We start from the raw sequence: 17,885 nt of genomic DNA on the forward strand, positions 1-17,885 counted from the left end.
GACCTGCCAGGAGATTCTGAAGACGTGGGACCTTCTGTATGGAAAGCAGCTGCTCTAGCACTGGGTCTTTAGGCACCCAGCTCCTATCAGCTGCAGCCGACATGATCAGGGATGATGAGACCTGGACTCCAGCAACATCTGGATGGACTCCCCATTCCTGCCAAAAATAATAACTAGTGCTGGGTGAAACCATTGATTCATCTAGCCCAGTACCAACTGGGAGCAGCTTTCCAAGGTTTTGGGCTGGGGATCTTTCCCAGCCCTACCTGGCATCATCCAGACTGGTCCCCTAAACACATAACAGTACTTTCCTGAGAACAGATTTCTTTGGGTAAATGGTCACATATTGTTGTGGAAATGGGGTGGACTGAAATTAAGACTGGACAAATTATTATTATTGTTATTATTTAAATTTTATTTATACTTTTCAGATATATGCATTTCATATACATTTTGCAATCATTTTGACATTTTAAAACTTGACTTCCTTTCCCCTCTTAAATTTATTTTTAATATCTACTGCATATCCAAATTATCTTACCTTACACATTTATTTATCTTCTTTAAATATATACTCTTATGTAACTGCAGGTTATTACAATAATCCTGCCAGTGTTTTTATCTGTTTACAATTTATCTGTAAATATTCAATAAACAATTTCATTCTTTTATAAAAAGTTTGTTATCTTGATTTCGTGTTCTACCGGCAAGTTTCGCCATTTCTGCATATTCCATAAGTTTTTGTATCCGTTCTTCTTCTTTATATTTTTGGGCAAGTAGCATTCTTGCCGGTGTGGTTGCATACATGAATAAGTTTCTATACAATTTAGGTAGCTCTATCCCTATAATTCCCAAGAGAAAGGCTTCTGATGTTATTTATTTCATTTTATTTTTACAAACATCATTTTAGACATCCTTTTCATTTCATTGTATATCATTTCCCAGTAAGCCTTAACCTTACTACAAGACCACCTGGACAAATTATAAACAGGGAGAAAGCCAAATGGAAAGGTCCAGTCAACTCTAAATTTATGTGTGCCAATGAGCAAACTCCCTTTGCTGGAGATCTTGGTGTTGCATAGCTTTAAAAGGCATCCGAAGCACTTGTAAATGTTTCCAAAGCACACATCACATCCACATTCCAATTGCTGCCAGGGGTTTATGAGCGGCTCCTAAAAGTGTCTTAAAATCATTAGTTTGGTTGTATATCCTCACAGAAAGCAGGTCACCAAATGGTCCCTGTCACACATGACTTCAATCGCAAGGAGATGCCCATTTATCCACTGAAGGGGGCACATTCTTAGGAAGGGTCTAATAATCCAGGGGTCGGCAAAGTTTTCGTGGCTTGGGCCGGTTCACGGTCCCACAGATGCTGCGGTGGGCCAGAGTACGCACGCACGCACGCATGCGCAAACACTATTTTCGGTGCTCCTTCCAGCACAGAGGAGGCGTGCACAGCTTCCCATTGGCTGTAGGAGCTTCCTGCAGCCAATGGGAAGCTGGCCAGCATCATGGAAGGCGGTCCCAACTCTGCTCTGTGCCAGTTTAGTGCAGCGCACGGGAGCCAACCGAGCGGGCAGTGGGGGTCCCTGAGCAGGCAGCAGGGGTCCATGGGCCGCTTGTGGCCCATGGGCCTTAGGTTGCCGACCCCTGATCTAATCTGAATACAGGACAGGGATGACGACAACGACACATATGGGAAATTGCATATCGTCGTAAAAATAACATACAAAAAGGCATCATATCAAGGGAAATAACTTGCGTAAAATCACATACAAAAGTATGTATAGTTCTATGACTGTGAGTTGTTTTAAAATGTTTTTAACACTGTGCTGTGTCTTAGTTGTTGTAACCCGCCCTGGGTGAGGAGTTGGAAAATGCACACTAAATGCTTTTTCGTGATGGTGCTCTTTTTATGTTTACTCTTAAAAGATTGCAAAACCAGTACAGAACTGTGCTAATCGCAGGTGGAACTGAAAGATATGCCTATGCGAAAGAGAGGAAAAGGTTGCAGGATCTGTACAAGCCTCCTTGTGAAGCCCATAAAATCGTGACTGTATTCTATAAAACATCTTCCCTAAAAGAAAAATCAAAGGAACTACTGTGCTTTGCTAAACGGGCGTCGCATTTTTATAGGGGGCTGTGTGCTTGAATGCAACGCAAGCCCCAAATCATAGGCCAGAAAAAGAAAAGATGCTAGTAAGCGTATTGTTAGAGAATCTGTAATTAGTACCTCAAGTCCCCAAGGGTGGCTCAGGGTGGCCTTGGCTTTAACTGAGAAAGCATATATATAACTGCTCCAGCTTTCACATTGATCTCAGAAGATACGCTCATTGTGTTCTACCAAGAGAACAAGGTAAGTGCATTCTGGTGGTGGGAGACCTGGAAGAGGTGCAGAGGTTGGAAACAAAATTAATTGAGGGTTTGGAGCCCCTAACCTAGAAGGGAAGGGTGAATTGTGTGGGGATGTTTTGTAGTATGGGGCATACAGAGAGAGAGAGAGAGCTCTGCTGGAGCAGACCAATGGTCCATTTAGTCCAGCATCTTGTTCTCATAGTGGCCAACCACATACCTCAATGGGAAACCTGCAAGCAGGACCAGGGCACAACAGCACTCCTGTTTCCTGTGGCTTCCAGAAACTGATATTTATCAGCATTACTGCCTCCAACCGTGCATGGTTACAATGCATGGAGCATGCTGAGAGGCAGAGCATAGCCATCATAGCTAGTAACCATTGATAGCCTTACCCTCCATGAAACTGTCAGGTCTTCCTTTAAAGTCATCCTCTTTGGGGAGTGAGTTCTATAGCTTAACTATGCACTGCATGAAGAGGTCCTTTCTTTTATCTGTCTCAAATCTTCCAGCATTCCTGAATTCTAATGTTATATGAGAGAGAGAGAGAGAGAGAGAGAGAGACTTTTCTTTATCCACTTTCTCCATACCATGTCTAAACTTCTTTAAAGTCACCTATTTCTTGCCTTTTTAGATTAGAGTCCCAAATACTACAACCGTTCCTCATAGAGCTGTACTATTCCATCACATTAGTCATTTGAGTTGCTATTTTCTGAACCTCCATCTACTTCTGGGTACAGTGGTACCTCGGGTTACATACGCTTTAGGTTACAGAGTCCGCTAACCCAGAAATATTACCTCGGGTTAGGATGAGAACAGAAATTGTGCAGTGACGGCATAGTGGCAGCAGGAGGCCCCATTAGCTAAAGTGGTGCTTCAGGTTAAGAACAGTTTCAGGTTAAGAACAGACCTCCAGAACGAATTAAGTTCTTAACCTGAGGTACCACTGTACTTGGTGATGTGGAGACAATCAGAGGAGGGATGTTGCTGTCATGATCTGCTTGTGGGCTTTGCACTCGTTGGCCACTGTTTTAAGAAAGGGTAATTGACTAGTTATTATTCTGATCCATCAGTGGTCTTCTTGTGTCTTTTGATGGGTCCGTCAGCAGTTCTTAGCCACGGCAGCTAAAGGGAGCCCACAAATTCAGAGCCAGCCTTCTTGTAAAGGTGTCAGGGACATAGGAGAGAGGAAGGTTGTTGCCTTAATTCATTGTGGGTTTCCTGTGGACATCTAGTTGGGTATTGTGGGGAAGAGGATGCCGAACTGGATGAACCTGGGATCTGATCCAGCAGAACTCTCCTTGGGTTACTTTGTGTTCTTAAATTGCCTAATGTGAATGATGATGGTGATAGTGTGAAAGTGAGTCCCCTGCATTAATGTCATTGAGAAAATCCTTGTTCGTTATCTGAAAAGCCTGTCTCTATTCATAGAATCATAGAATAGAATCATAGAATCATAGAGTTGGAAGAGACCACAAGGGCCATCGAGTCCAACCCCCTGCCAAGCAGGAAACACCATCAGAGTACTCCAGACATATGGTTGTCAAGCCTCTGCTTAAAGACCTCCAAAGGAGGAGACTCCACCACACTCCTTGGCAGCAAATTCCACTGTCGAACAGCTCTTACTGTCAGGAAGTTCTTCCTAATGTTTAGGTGGAATCTTCTTTCTTGTAGTTTGGATCCATTGCTCTGTGTCCGCTTCTCTGGAGCAGCAGGAAAATACTGTGTTGGGTACTGGGCATGCAGATAGACCTGAGATGAGTTTGGGCATTGGTACAGTGACCACTGCTGTTGTGACATCACCAGCGACAAATTAGTGCAATGAAAAGCAGTGACATTTGATATCTTTCACACAGATCCTTGGGAGCAGCCTTTGCTCCTGAGGTCCAGAGATGATTGGAAGAGAAGCCAGGATCAAGGTGGGGCTCAAGACAGGATCATTGGAGGCATCACTTCCAGATGCCTTGGGACCAATGCAGGTTTCTTCTGTGTATTCAGTGGGATCAGGGTTATGCATGGACGGCCTCGGTCCTGTATACCTGAAGGAGCATCTCCACTCCCATCGTTCAGCCCGGACACTGAGATCCACTGCCCAGGGCCTTCTGGTGGTTCCCTCATTGCAAGAAGTGAGGTTACAGGGAACCAGACAGAGGGCCTTCTCGGTAGTGGCGCCCGCCGTGTGGAACGCCCTCCCTTCAGATGAGAAGGAAATAAGCAGCTATCCTATCTTTAAAAGACACCTGAAGGCACCCCAATTTAGGGAAGTTTTAATATTTAATGCTCTATTGTTTTTAACACTCTATTGGGAGCCGCCCAGAGTGGCTGGGGAAACTCAGCCAGATGGGCGGGGTATAAATAATATATTATTATTATTATTATTATTATTATTATTATTATTATTATTATTATTATTATTATTATTATTGAGCCCCAAACCATTTCCCTTGCAGAGGTTTCTTGAAGGTGTGTAACAGTCAATTTCCTAATGCTTGGACAGTGTTGGTTCACAGCTTTGACCCTTTATCCCAAAATATTTCCTTCCAGTATCCCCAAGCATTGCAGAATTATGGCCTTCTACAGCCACCATTGCAGGATCCAGCACAACTTCCCAACTTCAGGGCCGTGTGTCAACCCAGGACCTCAGTGCTTTGCGATGAAACATTCAACATGCATCAAGAACCACCCACCCTTTGCAGCAAGGTGCCCGGAACCCTGTGATCTGAAGTGCAAGATTCAGTGTCCTGAACCGTGCACCCCGAAATCCCCGGTGCCTGCTGAGGCCAAGAGTGCTGAGGTTTGCGACGCTGCATGTGCTGAGAAAAGTTCGTCCCCGCGCATGTCCCCAAGTACCAAACCCTGTCATGAGACCTGCAACACTAAAGATCCTCTGCAGCACCACCCTGAGAGATGCAACCTGTCGGGTCCTTTTCCAGGCCCTTTCCCGGGTCCGTTTCCTATGCTCGTGCAGTCAGGAATGCCCAAGCACCCCATGTCGTGTGGTCCAAAATTTGGAGCGCAACGTGGCTTCCCCTCCTCCTCCAGATGCTTCCCACCTCGTAATATGTACCAGTACACAGCCTCCAAAACCTATAAGTCATGCTATGCTAAGTAGGGATCCGTGCAGCCACTATCTGGAAGGAAACTCAACATCTTGATCTAAGCCCTTGTTTGCAAGTAGAATGGCCCAGGGTGGGTGGGGAATCATTTTGTAGTAAGAGTGCATTAGAACACGACATCAGGCCCTGTAGTCTATCAGTTCTAATAGACATTCAGAGCTCTTTCCATACCCTCAAATTATGTAAGTTGTGTGCATTTGGTGGGGAAAGTTGGCTTGTGGTAGCACACTCCACTCCTGACATATACCTAAACATTTATCGGTGTGGGAAGAACCGTGCATATGCTGGCTCTTCCATGCAACCCAGAATCATGATCCATGCAATATTGAACCCTGGCCTTATAATCTAGAACCCTGATCCACATGATCTGGAACTCTGGGAAAGCAGGTTCTCATTGACCTAGAGAGGGACCAGTATATTTCAAGCTCTTCAAATAGGGGTTCTACTCAGACTGTAAAATCAATGGGTTATGTTGGAGGGGTGAGTCTGGCCTCTACCCAAACCACGTGTATTCAGCTTGAACATCTGGAAAGCCTTTGAGGTTTCTAATCGAATTCCTATTGTCTTTAGCTATATGGTAGAAAGGGGTAGAAATGTAGGTAGAAAGGGGAAAGTATTCTTCTAGTTTTATCATCGTAGCTACAGAAGCTTCGAACAATAAATCCTATGCATTCATTCATACACCCAAACACACTAGAACTATAGATGGGGGGCGTTTTTTGGTCAGAAAGGAAAGGAACAGCTTTGCTATGTACAAAAATGAAGCTGTCATTCTATTCACATTTACCCGGGAGGAAGTCCCCATGGAACAGAGTGGAACTTATTTATGAGTAAAAATGCATAGCATTGTTCTGCTAAGAGCTGTTTCTAAAGCATAGCATTTTTAGATATAAAAATATGCCTCTCAAAGCTTTGCTCAAAGTTCTTCTCAAACCCTTGCCTTCCACCAGTTGCTTTGCCCAAAATGGATGCTAGTTTTGTTTACAGTCTCCTTCATATGGTCCAAAAATGGCTCCAGGACCTCCTTCTTCTTGGATCAGTTCCCATGTAGATTAAAATGCTATGTTGCCTTACAGCTTCCATTTGTTGGTTGATTTATTAAATACCTCTGCGTTGCTCCCTTTGTCCAAAAGGAGCAGTTATGATCATTTACAGGTCTTAACGGTTCAGGGCACAGAGGAGGCTCAAAGCTGACTTTAAGAGATCTCAAAGATCTCATGGCTGAAAACTTGCACCACTTAAGAAGAAGAAGAAGAAGAAGAAGAAGAAGTCTCCCGTGGTTTCCAGTAACTTGAATTCAGGAGCATTGGCGAATTCTATCTGATAAGCACGTACCAGTGGTTTCAAACACAAATCAAACATTGGATTCCAGCAGAAAACAAGCACGGTTCTGACTATGGCTTATTTCTGCTTCTACCCATCTCTCACATACTTTGCTCTCCCTTTGTCTTTCTCACTACCAGCCCTGGGGGGGGGGCTACCCATGAGGAGGACCTACCCATTTGCACTCTGGCACAAAGCTTTGCCGTACTAATGAACATGCTGTGACCCATTACATCACCAATAAGCTGGTCTAGATACTTCAACAATTGAATCCCCCAAAGTCAGAAAGCTAGATATAGATGATATTGATTCAGGTAGGTAGCTGTGTTGGTCTGACACAGTCGAAAAAATAAAAAAATAAAAAAATTGCCCAGTAGCACCTTATAGACCAAGTAAGTTTGTATTTTGGCCACCTCATGAGAAGAGAAGACTCTCTGGAAAAGACCCTGGTGTTGGGAAAGATGGAGGGCACAAGGAGAAGGGCACGACAGAGGGCAAGATGGTTGGATAGTGTTCTCGAAGCTGCCAGCATGAGTTTGACCAAACTGTGGGAGGCAGTGGAAGACAGGAGTGCCTGGCGTGCTCTGGTCCAGGGGGTCACGAAGAGTCGGACATGACTAAACAACAACAACAACAAGTTTGTTCTGGTATAAGCTTTCGTGTGAGTGTGCATGCACACGAAAGCTTATACCAGAACAAACTTTGTTGGTCTATAACAGGGATGTCCAACAGGTTGATTGTGAGGTTTTGGTAGATTGCGGTCGATCTCTGGCTCCCTTTCGTTAGCGACGCTAAAACTGACTCTTGCCTCGCCCACTTGCCCTGCCCTCCATTGTTGTTTGATCTCTGGAAGGGAAGACGGAGCTTTCTCTGTGCTGCTGTTTTCATCCACAGCGATCTTTTTGTGAAGGGCTTTCCTTCCCCAAAAAAGCTCAACCGCTTTGAGCTGAACCCCCCAGAAATGGGAGTAGATCACTGCCAGTTTTTAATTCTGAAAGTAGATCACAGCCACACGAGAGTTGGCAACCCCTGGTCTATAAGGTGCTACTGGACATTTTTTTAATTTTTTTATAGATAGATATAAACGGTGTTTTTTTCTTTAAAAAATGTTTAGGGGTACTCTCTTTTTAACTCAAGAAGATCACCATTTTACAGTTTAAATCAGTGGAAATAAATACAGTACATGGACAAAAGTACAAAGAACATGCGTTACCTCATATTACACAGTTGACAGCTCACAGTAACATCCACATTGGCATGAAGTTGTGTGCACTAACATCTTCCCGATTCCTCCGTAAAACACCACACATCCACATTCCACACTGCTTCACACATTAAACGCTAGCTTCTGTCTGAGACTCAGGAAACGAGGCCGCCATTGGGGATAGCAGCAAAACTGACGATTCACTGTGCTAGAGAAGAAATGAAAAAATGTTTAGGGGTATGCATACCGCTGCGTAGAATCATAGAATCATAGAATCATAGAATCATAGAATCATAGAGTTGGAAGAGACCACAAGGGCCATCAAGTCCAACCCCCTGCCAAGCAGGAAACACCATCAGAGCACTCCTGACATATGGTTGTCAAGCCTCTGCTTAAAGACCTCCAAAGTAGGAGACTCCACCACACTCCTTGGCAGCAAATTCCACTGTCGAACAGCTCTTACTGTCAGGAAGTTCTTCCTAATGTTTAGGTGGAATCTTCTTTCTTGTAGTTTGGATCCATTGCTCCGTGTCCGCTTCTCTGGAGCAGCAGAAAACAACCTTTCTCCCTCCTCTATGTGACATCCTTTTATATATTTGAACATGGCTATCATATCACCCCTTAACCTCCTCTTCTCCAGGCTAAACATGCCCAGGGAAAAAAAGCACTGGCTATAGATAAATATAGATATGTGACTGTATACAAAGATGTGTGCCTAGGAGAAATTTGTGATAAAATGTTGATTAATTTTTCATGAGGACTTTTTTTTTTTAATGCAAACTGGTGTTGAAATGTAGATGGCTTAATTTAAGCATGGAAAACTGAAGAACTAGTCAGAAACTGAAATTGACATAGCCCTGCTGCCCCACCTGCTCTCCAAGGCATTGCAGAACAGCGGATCAGCACTCCTAGAATGAGGAAATCTGTTCTCTTTGGGAGGAGTATGTAAGTCACGGAGGTGCTGAGGCAGGGAATGAATGTTGATTGGGTGGGGACCAGCTCCGATGATAGGGAAGGGAGTTGACCTTTGTGAGCTTATCACTTGGCAATTAGTGTAAGGAAAGCCACAACCTATCTCATTTCTAGCTTAGGTGAGTGTTAGAGTCTGGGGTGGGTCTCCTGTTGCTGGGCGAGTTCCATAATAATCCCAGTCTACTCCCTTTTCTTACAGGTGTGTTTACCAAAATACTTGAGAACACTTTAAAAAAACAAAACCCAACAACAATCTTTATTAAACATATTTCACAAACTTATACGACAATATACTACATTACAATTTGTATCCCATCCCATATAGCAAAAAAATTAAATTACAAGAAATTTTAAAAAGACTTAAAATAGACTTCCAATAGTTCTCAAAAAAACCTAAATTACACTTGTTATATATTACACAGTATCGTATTATTATATTATCTTCTTAAGTCTTTTGGAAAAAGAAAAAGAAAAAAGAGAAATTAAGTAGAAACATTAAATTTACATATATTATCTTTACATTGCAAAAATTATTCAAGATCTGCCAGGAGGTTTTTGCTGACATAGTAATTTTTCAGATATTCTTTGAATATTATCCATTCTTGGTTTACTTTTTGCGTCGAATACCCTCTTACCCTCCCTGTCATTTTTTGCCCTTTGCTGATATTCTAACAGTTTAACTTGCCATTCTTGATTTTGTAGGTGTAATTTCATTTTTCCAATACGTTGCTTAGGTGAGTGTCAGAATCTGGGTTGGGATTTCCATAATCATCCCAACCTACTCCCTTTTCTTACAGGTGTGTTTACCAAAATACTTGAGAACACATTTTTGCATTATCAGCAAAGCAAGTACCACCACACAAAGACCTGGGCGGCTTCCAACAAAACACTAAAATACAATAACCTATTAAACATTAAAAGCTTCCCTGTCACAATTTCTGTTCTCATCCTGAAGCAAAGTTCTTAACCTGAGGTACTATTTCTGGGTTAGTGGAGTCTGCAACCTGAAGCATCTGTAACCTGAAGCATCTGTAACCCAAGGTACCACTGTATATGCAATGGGTGCCTCCAGGCTAGGCATAAGAAGGATCTGTCAATTCTGTCCTCCTCAGTTTCTCATTTTTCCAATCTTCAATTCAGTTCTGAAGCTATCTGAGATTCAATTGTTAATCCTCATGAAAATTCACCAGCAAATTTCACATAATAAACATACTTAAACTACCAGATTTTTTTCAGTGAATCCGGGGGCACTTTTCAACTTCAGTAGGAATGTTAGGATTTTGTCAGGGGACTGGTTTGAAATTCCGGGGACTGTCCCCGGGAAACAGGGACGTTTGGTATCGTTAACTTAAACATACATAAACATTTCTGAAAAGATGGGTTGGTTGGAGAACTGTGCTGCAAAAATTTGGGAAAGTATGCCATTTGGAGGAAGATTGTATTTTGGTTCTCGTGTTGTTGTGGAAAATGCAAATTTAATAGCTCATCTTTAGACGTGCTCTGAATTGAATTTCTCACCAATCCCTACTGCAGACTGTGAGTATTTTTCAGGAGGGATTCAATCACAAACTGGAACTTTCATATTCTCCCCAACTGTGATTTCCAGCAACTGGTGCTCAGAGGCATTATGCCTTGGACTGTAGAGGCAGAGCGTAGGCATTGTGGCTGGTAGTCAGGGGTGGCCTAATCTCCCATTCATTTGCCAAATCCTCTTTCAAAACCATTAAAGTTGCTGGCCATCACTCCCTCCTTCCATAGTTCAATATATGCAAATGACAGCAACAACTCCCCTGTGTTCTGGGAAATGATCCATAATGAATTGGGGGGGGGGGTGTGTGTTTAAAAGTACATTCCAAACAACAACAAACAGAGTCCTTTTTGTTGGGGATAATTCAGACTGAAATTCCCAGGAGTCAAAAAAGGTTATTTATGCATGCCGCTACTGCAGCCCGTGTTCTGTTAGCCCAAAAATGGAAAACGAGCGAGGTCCCAACTAAAGAAGAATGGGAACTTAAGTTGACAGAATATGCACAACTCACAGACTTAACATGTAGATTAAGAGAACAAGAAGAACTTAACGTTTAAAGAAGATTGGAAAACGTTTATTGAATATATAGGGGGGAAATTGTGTACAGCTGAAAACGCTGGCAGCATTAATATAAATTCAACAGTGTAAACAAGTTTTGATGAAAGCAAAAATGGAATACTGAATGGTATAGTTTTTGTAAATATGCAGGGATTTATGATATGTACTGTAAAATGAGCCATGGAAAGAGAAGAAGAGAAGTCACTGATATCTTAAGGATATAAAATTAGCATTTTAACTTGTAAAACAGAAAATTTAATAAAAATATTATATATATATATATATATATATATATATATATATATATATATATATATATATGCAGGTTTTGGTGTCTTCGGGTGTCTTCCCGTGTAAGAGTTGGGGTGTCTAGGCGACGTTTCGACGAGGTCTCACTCGTCATCTTCAGGCTGGTGCTTTCGGCTTCTTGTTACTGGAACAGAGCAGGATCTCAGTGTTTGAGTTCCTATAAATACTGTTGAGGGGGTGTGGTGTATAGCCTCCAACGTTCTGGGCAGAGAGGAAGTTCCCAGGTTAGTGTGTCTTTTCTTCTTTTGTTCATTAATTACTTGAGGGATATCTTGAGTGATTTCTTGAGTGATATTCTGAGTACCACTTAGGAGGGTCATTAGGTGTGGATTAGTTGCTAAAGCTTTCGTGTCTTGACCTCTTGAGCTTGTGAAGAGTTTTTTCTGAGAAGATGGCTGTACTGCACTTAGTTGTGCTCTGGCTTGGCTTCGTGTATAGGGGCGAGCTGTGGTTTTGTGCCCTGTGCCAGCCAGATCTGTGTAGGGATTGCAGGGGGGTGCAGCATCCGGAGGTGCCACTATGGTTTGGCTACTGGGTGGTGTCTGTAATTTATCTGTGGAGAGGGTCTGGGTTTGGGTCTGGTGTGGTTGATTGGAGATGGCGTTCTGTGTGCCTCTGGTTCTGGTGTCGGTTTTTGTGGGGAGGGCTATTTTCCAGATGTCTGGCAGGCGGGACGTATCGTCACGCTTGTTCATGTTGTGAGGGTGTTTCTCTATCTCGATGGCTTCCATGATTATTCTCTTGTGGTGGTGTTCCATGTTAAAGAGCAATTTGGAATCTGAAAAATTAATTTCGTGTCCTGTTTCTTTCATGTGTTGGTAAAGAGAGGAAGTTTTTTCTTCTTTTTTGACGGCATTCTTGTGTTCTGCGATACGTGCATTTATTCGTCTGTTTGTTTGTCCAATGTACGTGGCTGGGCAGACTTTGCAGGGTATTTCATAGACTGCAAAGTCTGCCCAGCCACGTACATTGGACAAACAAACAGACGAATAAATGCACGTATCGCAGAACACAAGAATGCCGTCAAAAAAGAAGAAAAAACTTCCTCTCTTTACCAACACATGAAAGAAACAGGACACGAAATTAATTTTTCAGATTCCAAATTGCTCTTTAACATGGAACACCACCACAAGAGAATAATCATGGAAGCCATCGAGATAGAGAAACACCCTCACAACATGAACAAGCGTGACGATACGTCCCGCCTGCCAGACATCTGGAAAATAGCCCTCCCCACAAAAACCGACACCAGAACCAGAGGCACACAGAACGCCATCTCCAATCAACCACACCAGACCCAAACCCAGACCCTCTCCACAGATAAATTACAGACACCATCCAGTAGCCAAACCATAGTGGCACCTCCGGATGCTGCACCCCCCTGCAATCCCTACACAGATCTGGCTGGCACAGGGCACAAAACCACAGCTCGCCCCTATACACGAAGCCAAGCCAGAGCACAACTAAGTGCAGTACAGCCATCTTCTCAGAAAAAACTCTTCACAAGCTCAAGAGGTCAAGACACGAAAGCTTTAGCAACTAATCCACACCTAATGACCCTCCTAAGTGGTACTCAGAATATCACTCAAGAAATCACTCAAGATATCCCTCAAGTAATTAATGAACAAAAGAAGAAAAGACACACTAACCTGGGAACTTCCTCTCTGCCCAGAACGTTGGAGGCTATACACCACACCCCCTCAACAGTATTTATAGGAACTCAAACACTGAGATCCTGCTCTGTTCCAGTAACAAGAAGCCGAAAGCACCAGCCTGAAGATGACGAGTGAGACCTCGTCGAAACGTCGCCTAGACACCCCAACTCTTACACGGGAAGACACCCGAAGACACCAAAACCTGCATTCCTGTACCCGTGAAAATCTACGAAAGCAAATATATATATATATATGCAGGTTTTGGTGTTGTATCTCTCTTCACACAAGTGCCCATTAATGAAGCCTTGACAGCCATTCAAAACAAATACAATCCCCCCGAATACATCCTGGACCTGATCAACCACTGCCTAACCAACACGTACTTCATCCACAATGGACAAAGATACAAACAGATAGAAGGAGCACCTATGGGATCACCCCTCTCACCGGTCATCGCAAATCTGTACATGGAACACTTTGAAACCAATGCTTTAGACAAGTCAGAACACAAACCCAAACTTTGGCTCAGGTATGTTGACGACACCTTTGTAATTTGGCCACACGGGAAGAAAAAACTAGATAGCTTCCTCACACATCTCAACAGCCTACACCCCAAAATACAATTCACTATGGAAATAGAAGCCAACAACCAACTTCCCTTCCTTGACGTCCTAATCTACAAAAAACCTGATGGCTCCCTAGGACACACTATCTACCGGAAAAAAACACACACCAACCGCTACTTACATGCACAATCACACCACCACCCTGCACAAATAAACTCCGTAGCCAAGACTCTCATCTCCAGAACCAAACGCCTGGCTGACAAAGACCACTTGACAACTGAGTTACAGAATCTTTCAAATGTGTTAATCGCCAACGGATACCAGCAAAACAGGGTTACGAAGCTAATCCAAAAAGAAACACCCCCCAAAAACCAAGACACAGAAGAAAACAATGGCATGGCCCTCCTTCCTTATATCAAGGGCACTACAGATAAAATTAGCAAAATCCTCCATAAACACAATATCAAAACAGCCTTTTGCACCAACCAAAAAATAGCCAATATCCTCAGAAACCCAAAAGATAAAATCCAGTTAGAAAACCAAGGGGTCTATGAAATACCCTGCAAAGTCTGCCCAGCCACGTACATTGGACAAACAAACAGACGAATAAATGCACGTATCGCAGAACACAAGAATGCCGTCAAAAAAGAAGAAAAAACTTCCTCTCTTTACCAACACATGAAAGAAACAGGACACGAAATTAATTTTTCAGATTCCAAATTGCTCTTTAACATGGAACACCACCACAAGAGAATAATCATGGAAGCCATCGAGATAGAGAAACACCCTCACAACATGAACAAGCGTGACGATACGTCCCGCCTGCCAGACATCTGGAAAATAGCCCTCCCCACAAAAACCGACACCAGAACCAGAGGCACACAGAACGCCATCTCCAATCAACCACACCAGACCCAAACCCAGACCCTCTCCACAGATAAATTACAGACACCATCCAGTAGCCAAACCATAGTGGCACCTCCGGATGCTGCACCCCCCTGCAATCCCTACACAGATCTGGCTGGCACAGGGCACAAAACCACAGCTCGCCCCTATACACGAAGCCAAGCCAGAGCACAACTAAGTGCAGTACAGCCATCTTCTCAGAAAAAACTCTTCACAAGCTCAAGAGGTCAAGACACGAAAGCTTTAGCAACTAATCCACACCTAATGACCCTCCTAAGTGGTACTCAGAATATCACTCAAGAAATCACTCAAGATATCCCTCAAGTAATTAATGAACAAAAGAAGAAAAGACACACTAACCTGGGAACTTCCTCTCTGCCCAGAACGTTGGAGGCTATACACCACACCCCCTCAACAGTATTTATAGGAACTCAAACACTGAGATCCTGCTCTGTTCCAGTAACAAGAAGCCGAAAGCACCAGCCTGAAGATGACGAGTGAGACCTCGTCGAAACGTCGCCTAGACACCCCAACTCTTACACGGGAAGACACCCGAAGACACCAAAACCTGCATTCCTGTACCCGTGAAAATCTACGAAAGCATATATATATATATATATATATATATATATATATATATATATATATATATATATATATATATATATATATAATATATTATTATATATTATATATATAATATATAAATTTTCTGTGCCCTCAAATTTTGGGCTCACTCAGGGCACCATACAGTGGTTCCGGAGCCCCGTTCATATCCAGAAGCAAACGTAACTAGCGATGGCATGTCTGCGCACACGTCACTTTTTGCCGCTTTTGCGCATGCGCTTGACATCATTTTGAGGGTCTGTGCATGTGCCAGTGGCAAAACAAAGAAGTAACGTGCTCCATTACTTCCAGATTGCCATGGAGCACAACCCGAACACGCTCAACATGAAGCATATTCAACCTGAGGTATGACTGTATTATGAAAGATTAGCAAATGTACCCCTGGCTGGAAGCTGACAGGTGCTTGTCAAATAAATTTACAAACATATACACTGTATATCTAGGGGTACCCCACTCCTAAGTTTGTATAAACAACTCCCTTATTTTTGGAGAGCCCTATCTTGCTTCCAAAATGATTGGCACTCATCCATCAGAGTGCACTATTATGGGACTGTATGTGTTTAAGGCTTACCTAGCACCACCACCATCGCCTTGAGAGAAACAGGTGAGCGTCCACTCTGATTTATTTACTGAGAGATCAGACAACATTCACTGTTTAATCAGCATTCATCGTCATTTGTTTGCAGGAAGGTGAAACTGCATTTGCATCAAGCAAGCATCGCCCCACATGTTCTGGGGCATTTCCCTATCATTTTCCTGATAGCAAGAAGTCACAGTCTGTTGGGGAAGCAGGTTTGTTGTGCAAGATGCCTAATTATCCATTATAATGGTGTAACCTGAATCTGCCGACACTTGTGATTGAAAATCACCTGGAAATAGGGACAGGCTGGGAGCTCCCTGATTTGACTGGTGGCAGCTGACCTGATTCCTTTCTCAACACTGCAGATCATGTCTCTGTAGCCCATTTAACAGCAGGAAATAATAGGCAGCAATGTAATAATAATAGTAATCAACCAAACCCAAAAGGCGAGACTTCATTATTGGAGACACATCCCTGTCCCTGGTTCTCCTCTTTAAGCTCTGTATACACATTCAGTAAACAAATGGAAATATTTAAGCCCCTGAATCTCAAGTGGTCCCATTCTTTTTGGTCAGTTTCTGAATAATTCTATAAAATCTATCATCTGTCTATCATCTATCTATCTATCATCTATCTCTCTATCATCTATCAATATCTATCTGTCTATCTATCTATCTATCTATCTATCTATCTATCTATCTACCTATCTATCATCTATCTACCTACCTATCATATACTGTATTGACCCAAATATAAGCCACTCGCTTAAAATTGGAGAGAAAAAGAAAAAAGGCAATTAGATTCAGGGAATAAAATAGTGATTTTATTTTAACATTTACCATATACCATATATGTACCATATGTAGTTTTATGTAGTTTTTATGTAGTTTTATGTAGTTTTGTAATAGCTTTATGTAGTTTTATGTAGTTTTTCAATTTCATTGTCCTGCATGGGACAATGACAATAAAGATATCGTATATCGTATATAAGCCTTTGATCTTGCAAACCTGCAAAAGTTACAGTACCTACAATTGCTAAAATCACAAATAGGCAATAAAACTTTTTTGTGTGTGTTCCATTTTGCCTGTTTCAGCAACAATATTGCAAAAGCCAATTTTTGTAAGGCTGCAAATTTAAACCGCATTTTAACTTTTCGTGATTGGAATGGGGGAGGGAGTGCGAACCACGTTTCCTTCCCCTGCCCGATCCCCTCCCAGTCACACTCTCCCCTCCCTCCCCAAGCAAGGACGGCAAGACTGCGGCTGAGTGAGTGCGCTTCTCTGCTGTGGCGATGCGGACGGCCCAACTTGCTTCGCCTGTCCCTGCCTGGATGAGACCCCCGCCTGCCTCCGTGCCGCCCCCCCCATCATGCCCGGCTGCCCAACCCCACACTATGATCCTGCTGTGGGAGTCGATGCCCAGCTGCACGCGAGGGCGGGAGCAGCCTTTCCTAAAAAAGTCATAAACTTTGGGGTCCCCCCCTTAAAAAAGGTCGACAACTCTGGGAAACGGGGGCAGCGCCAGAGGGATCTTTGCACCACAGCGCCAGATATGCTTAAGACGGCCCTGGTAGGGGCGGATGGAGTGTCTCCTTCCTCTACCCCCAGCCATCTGGGCTTAACCCCCCCCCCCCAATTAAACATTAACTCTGGCCCCAAATTGATTCTGTCCCAAATACAAGGGAGGAGGTAAACGAGTTAGCCAGTGAAAAGCAGGGAGGGGCCAGAATCTTCAAAGCTAAGGAAGGGAAATGTAAAAAAATTCCTTCCAGTAGCACCTTAAAGACCAACTAAGTTAGTTCTTGGTATGAGCTTTCGTGTGCATGCACACTTCTTCAGATACACTGAAACAGAAGTTGCCAGATCCTTCTATATAGTAAGAAGGTGGGGAGGGGTGTTACTCAGAAGGGTGGTGGGAATGGGAGATAGGCAGATAGCTGAGATGAGCCTGTTGACGACTCTTAACGACTGCAATAGGTCTTACAGGAAAAGGCAAGGGGTGAGAAGGTGAAAATTGGCTTAGTCATGTATAATGAGATAAGAATCCAATGTCTTTGTTCAGACCAGGTCTCTCCATGGTTTTAAGTTTGGTAATGAGTTGCAATTCAGCAGCTTCTCTTTCCAGTCTATTTCTGAAATTCCTTTGTAGTAAAACAGCTACTTTGAGATCTTGTATAGAATGTCCTGGG

The 17,885-nt window shown here is 43.0% G+C and overlaps 1 long non-coding RNA gene across 2 annotated transcripts; it reads right to left on the reverse strand.

Moving 5' to 3' along the window:
* Positions 1-509: 509 nt before the first annotated feature.
* LOC308575367 lies at positions 510-16,308 on the reverse strand. 2 transcript variants are annotated; one of them, XR_014002817.1, is made up of 5 exons: positions 15,688-16,308; positions 8,005-8,203; positions 2,748-2,876; positions 2,234-2,382; positions 510-1,172 (listed from the first exon to the last, which is right to left on the reverse strand). It is a non-coding gene; the product is annotated as an uncharacterized lncRNA (long non-coding RNA). The 2 variants fall into 2 exon arrangements; XR_014002818.1 differs by lacking the exon at positions 15,688-16,308 and having other exon boundaries at positions 8,005-8,222.
* Between the last annotated feature and the right edge of the window lie 1,577 nt (positions 16,309-17,885).

This window comes from Podarcis bocagei (assembly GCF_964188305.1).
Source record: "Podarcis bocagei genome assembly, chromosome: 16".
NCBI classification, from domain to species: Eukaryota; Metazoa; Chordata; class Lepidosauria; order Squamata; family Lacertidae; genus Podarcis; species Podarcis bocagei.